A 6881-nucleotide genomic window follows, 5' to 3' on the forward strand; every position below is an offset into this window, starting at 1 on the left:
GCTCTTTAAGCCCGAATGGAAGGGTAGAGGGGCAGTGGAGTCCCCAAGAGGCGCAGAGGCTGTCAACGTCGCTGTGAGAAGGGGATGCCGACCTGAGAACCAGGCTGCACCTTCACTTGCATGAGCCTTACACACTTTTGCCTTCATGGGCCCCTTCTTCCATAAAGAAAGAAAAACTTAGAAATTGTGTGACTGGGGCCAGCACTGTGGCGCAGCGGGTTAACGCCCTGGCCCGAAGCGCCGGCATCCCATATGGGCACCGCTTGGAGACCCGGCTGCTTCACTTCCGGTCCAGCTCTCTGCTATGGCCTGGGAAAGCAGAGAAGATGGCCCAAGTCCTTGGGCCCCTGCACCTGCATGGGAGACCTGGAGGAAACTCCTGGCTCCTGGCTTCGACTGTTTCGGCCATCTGGGCAGTGAACCAGCGGATGGAAGACCTCTCGTTTTCTCTCTCTCAATCTCTCTCTCTCTCTCTCTCCCTCTCCCTCTCCTTCTCCTCTCTCTATGTAACTCTGACTTTCAAATAAATGAATAAATCTTTTTTAAAAAGTTTGTGATTGTGCTGGCATAGAAACAAATGTAATCCAGGCTTGATTCATTAATAGTCATTCTAGTCCTAATTTTGAAATAAATTAGAATATTTTTGTAAGCCTCTAAATGTATCTGTGCCTACTATGCCCAGTGCCTAAGATGGCCCTTCTGAGAGCTGGCCGGCACATGGCAAGTGTTATTGAGACATCGGTCACCCAGCCCTGTGCTCAGAGCTATGGGGTAAGGAAAATAAGTATAAGGTATGGTGCCTAAACTCAAAGACTTCTACCCTGCTGGAAAGAAAAACAAAGTTGACAGCTACAGTCACTGAACCATAGGATCTCAGCCTGCAGGCCGCTAATGAAATCACCGGAATCCCTCTCTTACCAGGCTGCATTCCCACTTAAATAAATAATACATCTTAAAATCGCAGACAAATTGAGAAAACATTCAGAGGTAATAAGTTTTAAAAGAGTTTTTAAAAAGTACTATGCTAGGGTCGGCGCTGTGGTGTAGCAGGTAAAGCCACCGCCTACAGTGCCAGCATCCCATATGGGCACTAGTTCCCATCTCGGCTGCTCCACTTTTAATCCAGCTCTCTGCTATGGCCTGGGAAAGCATAGAAGATGGCCCAAGTCTTTGGGCCCCAGCACCCACATGGGAGACCTGGAGGAAGCTCGTGGCTCCTGACTTCATATCAGCCCAGCTCTGGCCATTGCCCATTGCTGGAGTGAACTAGTGATTGGAAGACCTCTCTTGTTGTTGTGGATTCGTTCTGAGAGGAAAAGTGCTGTGGGGGCAAGAGATGTGGAGTCATGACACAGACACTGGGAGTCGGGTGAAAGCAGGCTAGAGGCGAGCAGCTCACAGACTCATTTATTTCAGTTGGTACAGCAGCTTATATAGCTGAGGCAGCCAATCCGGTCAAGGGGTGGTTTAGCCGTAACCAATCACTGCCTGTTGCCTGGCAGGCTCCTTTGCCATGTGGGTTCCTAAGCCATTCCTGAATAACTGATGCTCTCTTGCCAGCGCCATCTTGGCATTGTCTTCTCATTCCACCACACTCTCTCTGCTTCTGCCTTTCAAATAAATGAATAAATCTTCAAAAAATAGTGACATAGGCAAGTGCAATGATGAATTGGATCTCTTTTTTTAAAAAGATTTATTTATTTATTTGAAAGAGTTACACAGAGAGAGAAAGAGAAAGAGAGAGAGGTCTTCCCTCCACTGGTTCACTCCCCAAATGACTGCAACAGCCAGAGCTGAGCTGATCCAAAGCCAGGAGCCTCTTCCAGGTCTTCCATGCGGGTGCAGGGGCCCAAGGACTTGGGCCATCTTCTACTGCTTTCCCAGGCCATAGCAGAGAGCTGGATTGAAAGTGGAGCAGCTGGGATGGGAACCAGTGCCCATATGGGATGCTGGCACTGCAGGCAGCAGCTTTACCTGCTATGGCACAGCTCCGCCTCCTATAGTTTAACTTATAATTCCTGTTGCAAAAGTTGATTCATTGAAAAGATCAACAAAACTGGCAAACTCTGAACTACATAAACCAGGAATAAGTAAAGAAGACTCAAATTACTAAAATAAGAGATACAACTGTGGCCAGTACTATCACTGTTAGACTGTCTTGGTCTGCTTGTTCTGGGACTGGGTAATTTATAAAGAACAGAAATTTGTTTTGTCACACTTCTGAGGGCTGGGAAGGCCAAGGTCAAGGTGTTGGCAGGTTCAGTGTCCGGTGACAGCCTCAGTCTCTGCTTCCAAGATGGCACCTGGAGCACAGTTATCACACAGCAGGACAGAGATGACTGAAGGGGTGAACTTGTCCCTCAAGTCCTTTTATAAGACATTGCTCCCATCCGCGAGGGACAGAACCCTCAGCCTAATCACCTCCTAAGGCACCGCCTCTTAATCCTGTTGCATTGGGGTTGAAGTCTCAACAGGAATTTTGGAGGGAACACAGACCATCATAGCACCTGCCAAGACTAAATCACAAAGAAATAGGAAATCAGAACAGAATTCTATCTAGTGAAGGGGTTGGGTTGGGTTGTCCATATGGGCACCGGTTTGAGTCCCAGATTCTTCACTTCCAATCCAGCTCCTTGCTAATGAGCCTGGGAAAGCAGTAGAAGATGGCCCAAGTCCTTGGGCCCCTGAACCTGTGTGTGAGACTGGAAGAAACACCTGACTCCTGGCTTTGGATCAGCTCAGCTCTGGCCGTTGCAGCCATTTGGGGAGTGAACCAGTGAATGGAAGATCGATCTCTCTCTCTCTCTCTCTCTCTCTGCCTCTGCCTCTCTCTGTAACTCTTTCAAATAAATAAAATAAATATAAAAAAATATTTTAAAAAGAACTGGCACCAATTCTCAAACTTCCCTAAATAATGAAGATCAGGAGACATTGGTTAACTCCTCCTATGAGGCCAGCTTTATCTGAGTATGAAGGCCAGACAAAGAGGTCACAAGAAAATTATAGACCAATAGCTCTTATGAATATTTGTACAAAAATTCTCAAAAATACTATTAAATTCATCAACATATAAAAAGCATATCATATTGGCCTGCACCGTGGCTCACTTGGCTAATCCTCCACCTGTGGTGCCGGCACCCCGGGTTCTAGTCCCAGTTGCTCCTCTTCCAGTCCAGCTCTCTGCTGTTGCCCGGAAGGGCAGTGGAGGATGGCCCAAGTGCTTGGGTCCCTGAACCCCCATGGGAGACTGGGAGGAAGCACCTGGCTCCTGGCTTCGGATTGGCGCAGTACTGGCCATAGTGGCTATTAGGGGATTGAACCAACGGAAGCAAGACCTTTCTCTCTATCTCTCTCTCACTGTCTAACTCTGCTTGGCAAAAAAATTAAAAAAAAAAAGCATATCATATTGGGGCTGGCGCTATGGCATAGCAGGTAAAGCCATCGCCTGCAGTGCCAGCATCCTATATGGGTACCGGTTTGAGTCCTGGCTGCTCCACTTCTGATCTAGCTCTCTGCTGTGGCCTGGGAAAGCAGTGGAAGATGGTCCAAGTCCTTGAACCCCTGAGCCCCCATGGGAGACCCAGAGGAAGCTCCTGGCTCCTGGCTTCGCATCAGCTCAGCTCTGGCTGTTGCAGTCATTTGGGGAGTGAACCAGTGGATGGAAGACCTCTCTCCCTCTCTCTCTCTCTCTCTGTAATTTGTCCTTTCAAATAAATAAATAAGTTTTTTTTTAAAAAAAAAGCACATCATACACCATTACCAAGTGCAAGTTATTCCTGGAATTCAAAGATGAAAATCAGTCAATGCAGTACACCAACTTGACAGAATGAAGGAAGAAAACCCACATGATTGTCCCAGTTAAGGCAGAAAAGGCATTTCACAAAATGTCATGATAAAAACACTCAACAAATTACAAATAGAAGGAAGGTCTCCCAATATAATAAAAATCATACATGAAAAACCCACAACAAGTGTCATACTCAGTGGTTAAAATATGAAAGCTTTTCCTCTAAGATCTGGAACAAGATGAAGACACTCACTTTTGCCACATTTTTTTTAACATATACTGGAAGTTCCAGCCAAAGCAATTAGTCAAGGAAAAGAAACAACAGACATCCAAGTTGAAAAGGAAGAAGTAGGGGCCGGCACTGTGGCTCGGCGGGTTAACGCCCTGGCCTGAAGTGCCGGCATCCCATATGGGTGCTGGTTCGAGTTCCGGCTGTTCCTCTTCCGATCCAGCTCTCTGCTATGGCCTGGGGTAGCAGTAGAAGATGGCCCAAGTCCTCGGGCCCCTGCACCCATGTGGGAGACCCGGAAGAAGCTCCTGACTCCTGGCTTCGTATCACCTCAGCTCTGGCTGTTGCAGTCATTTGGGGAGTGAACCAGCAGATGGAAGACCTCTCTCTCTGTAACTCTGTCTTTCAAATGAATAAAATAAATCTTTAAAAAAAAAAAGAAAAGGAAGAAATAAGATTATTGCTGTTCTCAGATGATATGATCTTATATGCAGAAGACCCTAGAGATACAAAGAGATACAAAAACATCAGATGTATTTCTATATACTAACAATAAACAGTCTGAAAAAATGAAATTATAAAAATAATCCCACTTATAATAAAAGAACAAAATATTTAGAAATGAGGGAGATCAAAGATTAGTATAAGGAAAAATTTTTAAACTTAGTATAATGAAAATTTTAAAAATATAGAAATTAAAGGAGACATAAATAAATGGAAACATAAGGGTGGGTTTTGTGGTGCAGCAGGTTAGATGGCCACTTGGAAAGCCCATGAACCATATCAGAGTGCTTGGGATCAAGTCCCACCTCCAGTTCTGCTAACGAATCCAAAGGCAGCAGATGAGGGCCCAAATACTTGGGTTCCTATCACCCCCCACCCATAGGGAAGACCCAGATTGAGTTCCTGGTTCCTAGCTTCTGCCTTGTTCAGTCCTGGTGCTGCAGACGTATGAGAGTGAACCAGTGGATGAAAGAATCTCTCTCTGTCTCTCTGCTTTTCAAATAAATAAATGTGTGTATAAAAATGGAAATATATGGGCCGCGCAGGCGCGGACGGCGTTGGTTGGGAGAAGACCTTCAGCGTTGCCCTGGCGGAGCGGGGACGGCCCTCGGCTCACAGGTATGTATAACACACCGACTTACTGTGACCTAGGAAAGGCTGCCAAGGATGTCTTCAACAAAGAATATGGGTTTGGCATGGTCAAAATAGACCTGAGAACCAAGTCTTGTAGTGAAGTGGAATTTTCTACTTCTGGTCATGCTTACACTGATACAGGAAGAGCATCAGGCAACCTAGAGACCAAGTATAAGGTCTGTAACTATGGACTCACCTTCACCCAGAAATGGAACACAGACAACACTCTGGGGACAGACATCTCTCTGGAGAATAAGTTGGCTGAAGGATTGAAACTGACTCTTGACACCATATCTGTACCAAACACAGGAAAGAAGAGTGGGAAATTGAAGGCCTCCTATAAACGCGATTGTTTTAGTCTTGGAAGTAATGTTGATATAGATTTTTCTGGACCAACCATCTATGGCTGGGCTGTGTTGGCTTTTGAAGGTTGGCTTGCTGGCTATCAGATGAGTTTTGACACAGCCAAATCCAAACTGTCACAGAATAATTTTGCCCTGGGTTACAAGGCTGCAGACTTCCAGCTGCACACTCATGTAAACGATGGTACTGAATTCGGAGGTTCCATCTGCCAGAAGGTCAACGAGAAGATGGAAACGTCAATAAACCTCGCATGGACGGCTGGCAGTAACAACACGCGTTTTGGCATCGCAGCTAAATACAAGCTGGATTGTAGAACTTCTCTCTCTGCTAAAGTAAATAACGCCAGCCTGATTGGACTGGGTTATATGCAGACCCTTCGACCAGGAGTCAGACTGACCCTGTCCTCTTTAATGGACGGGAAGAACTTCAACGCAGGAGGCCACAAGGTTGGGCTGGGATTTGAGCTGGAAGCCTGATGTGGCTCTGGGTCAAGCATCACATTGGTCCCTGGCAGTGAAGAGAAATGAACCCACTATGTTTTGGCCTTAAAATTCTTCTGTGAAATTTCAAACGTGTGAACTTTTTATTCTTCCAAAGAATTGTAATCCTCCCCACACCGAAGTCTGGAGATTGCGGGTGCACGCTCAGGGAGGCTCTGGGAGGCGTGCCCGGAAGTTGTCGTGTGTGTGCCACATTTCAGTTCTGATCCGCGGGGTTGGTTTTCACGTGTCCCTCGGCAGCAGCCTACTGTCGCGTTACAGGAGACGACCCAGCCCTCCAGTTTGTATATCGCAACCCGCATGCCCTACCCCCACCCGTCCCCCCAATTGTTCTCCATGCTGTAGTGGAATCTTTGGTTCTGCATCAGAGTAAACTCAAATAAACCCATCACATTTGGAACATTAAAAAAAAAACGGAAATCTATTCCATGTTCATGGATTGAAAGACAATATTTTTAAGATGTCAGTATTACTCCAATCAATGCACAGATTCAATGAAATCTCCCATCCAAGTACTAACCAGGCCCAACCCTGCTCAGCTTCCGAGGTCAGACGAGATTCAAATCGTTCAGGGTGGTATGGCCGCAGACTAGATTCAGTGAAATCTATCAAAATCCCAATGACACTTTCAGCATAAAGAGAAAAACATATCCTAAAATTAACTTGACAGGTCAAGTGACCCTGGAGAGCTGAATAAATTTTGCAAAGGAATAACAAAGCCGGAGGATTCACAGTTCTCATTTCAAAACTTACTACAAAACTAATCAAAACCCCGCAGTATTGGTACAAAGACAGATATAATAGACTAACAATATACACTAAGACTCTCTGACATAAACCCTTACATAAATGGTCAAATGATTTT

General features: G+C 45.8%; 1 pseudogene; it reads left to right on the top strand.

The window, feature by feature from the left end:
* Positions 1-5108: 5108 nt before the first annotated feature.
* On the top strand, positions 5109-6335 carry LOC133760926 (voltage-dependent anion-selective channel protein 3-like; annotated as a pseudogene).
* Positions 6336-6881: the final 546 nt, after the last annotated feature.

This window comes from Lepus europaeus, chromosome 5, assembly GCF_033115175.1.
Source record: "Lepus europaeus isolate LE1 chromosome 5, mLepTim1.pri, whole genome shotgun sequence".
NCBI classification, from domain to species: Eukaryota; Metazoa; Chordata; class Mammalia; order Lagomorpha; family Leporidae; genus Lepus; species Lepus europaeus.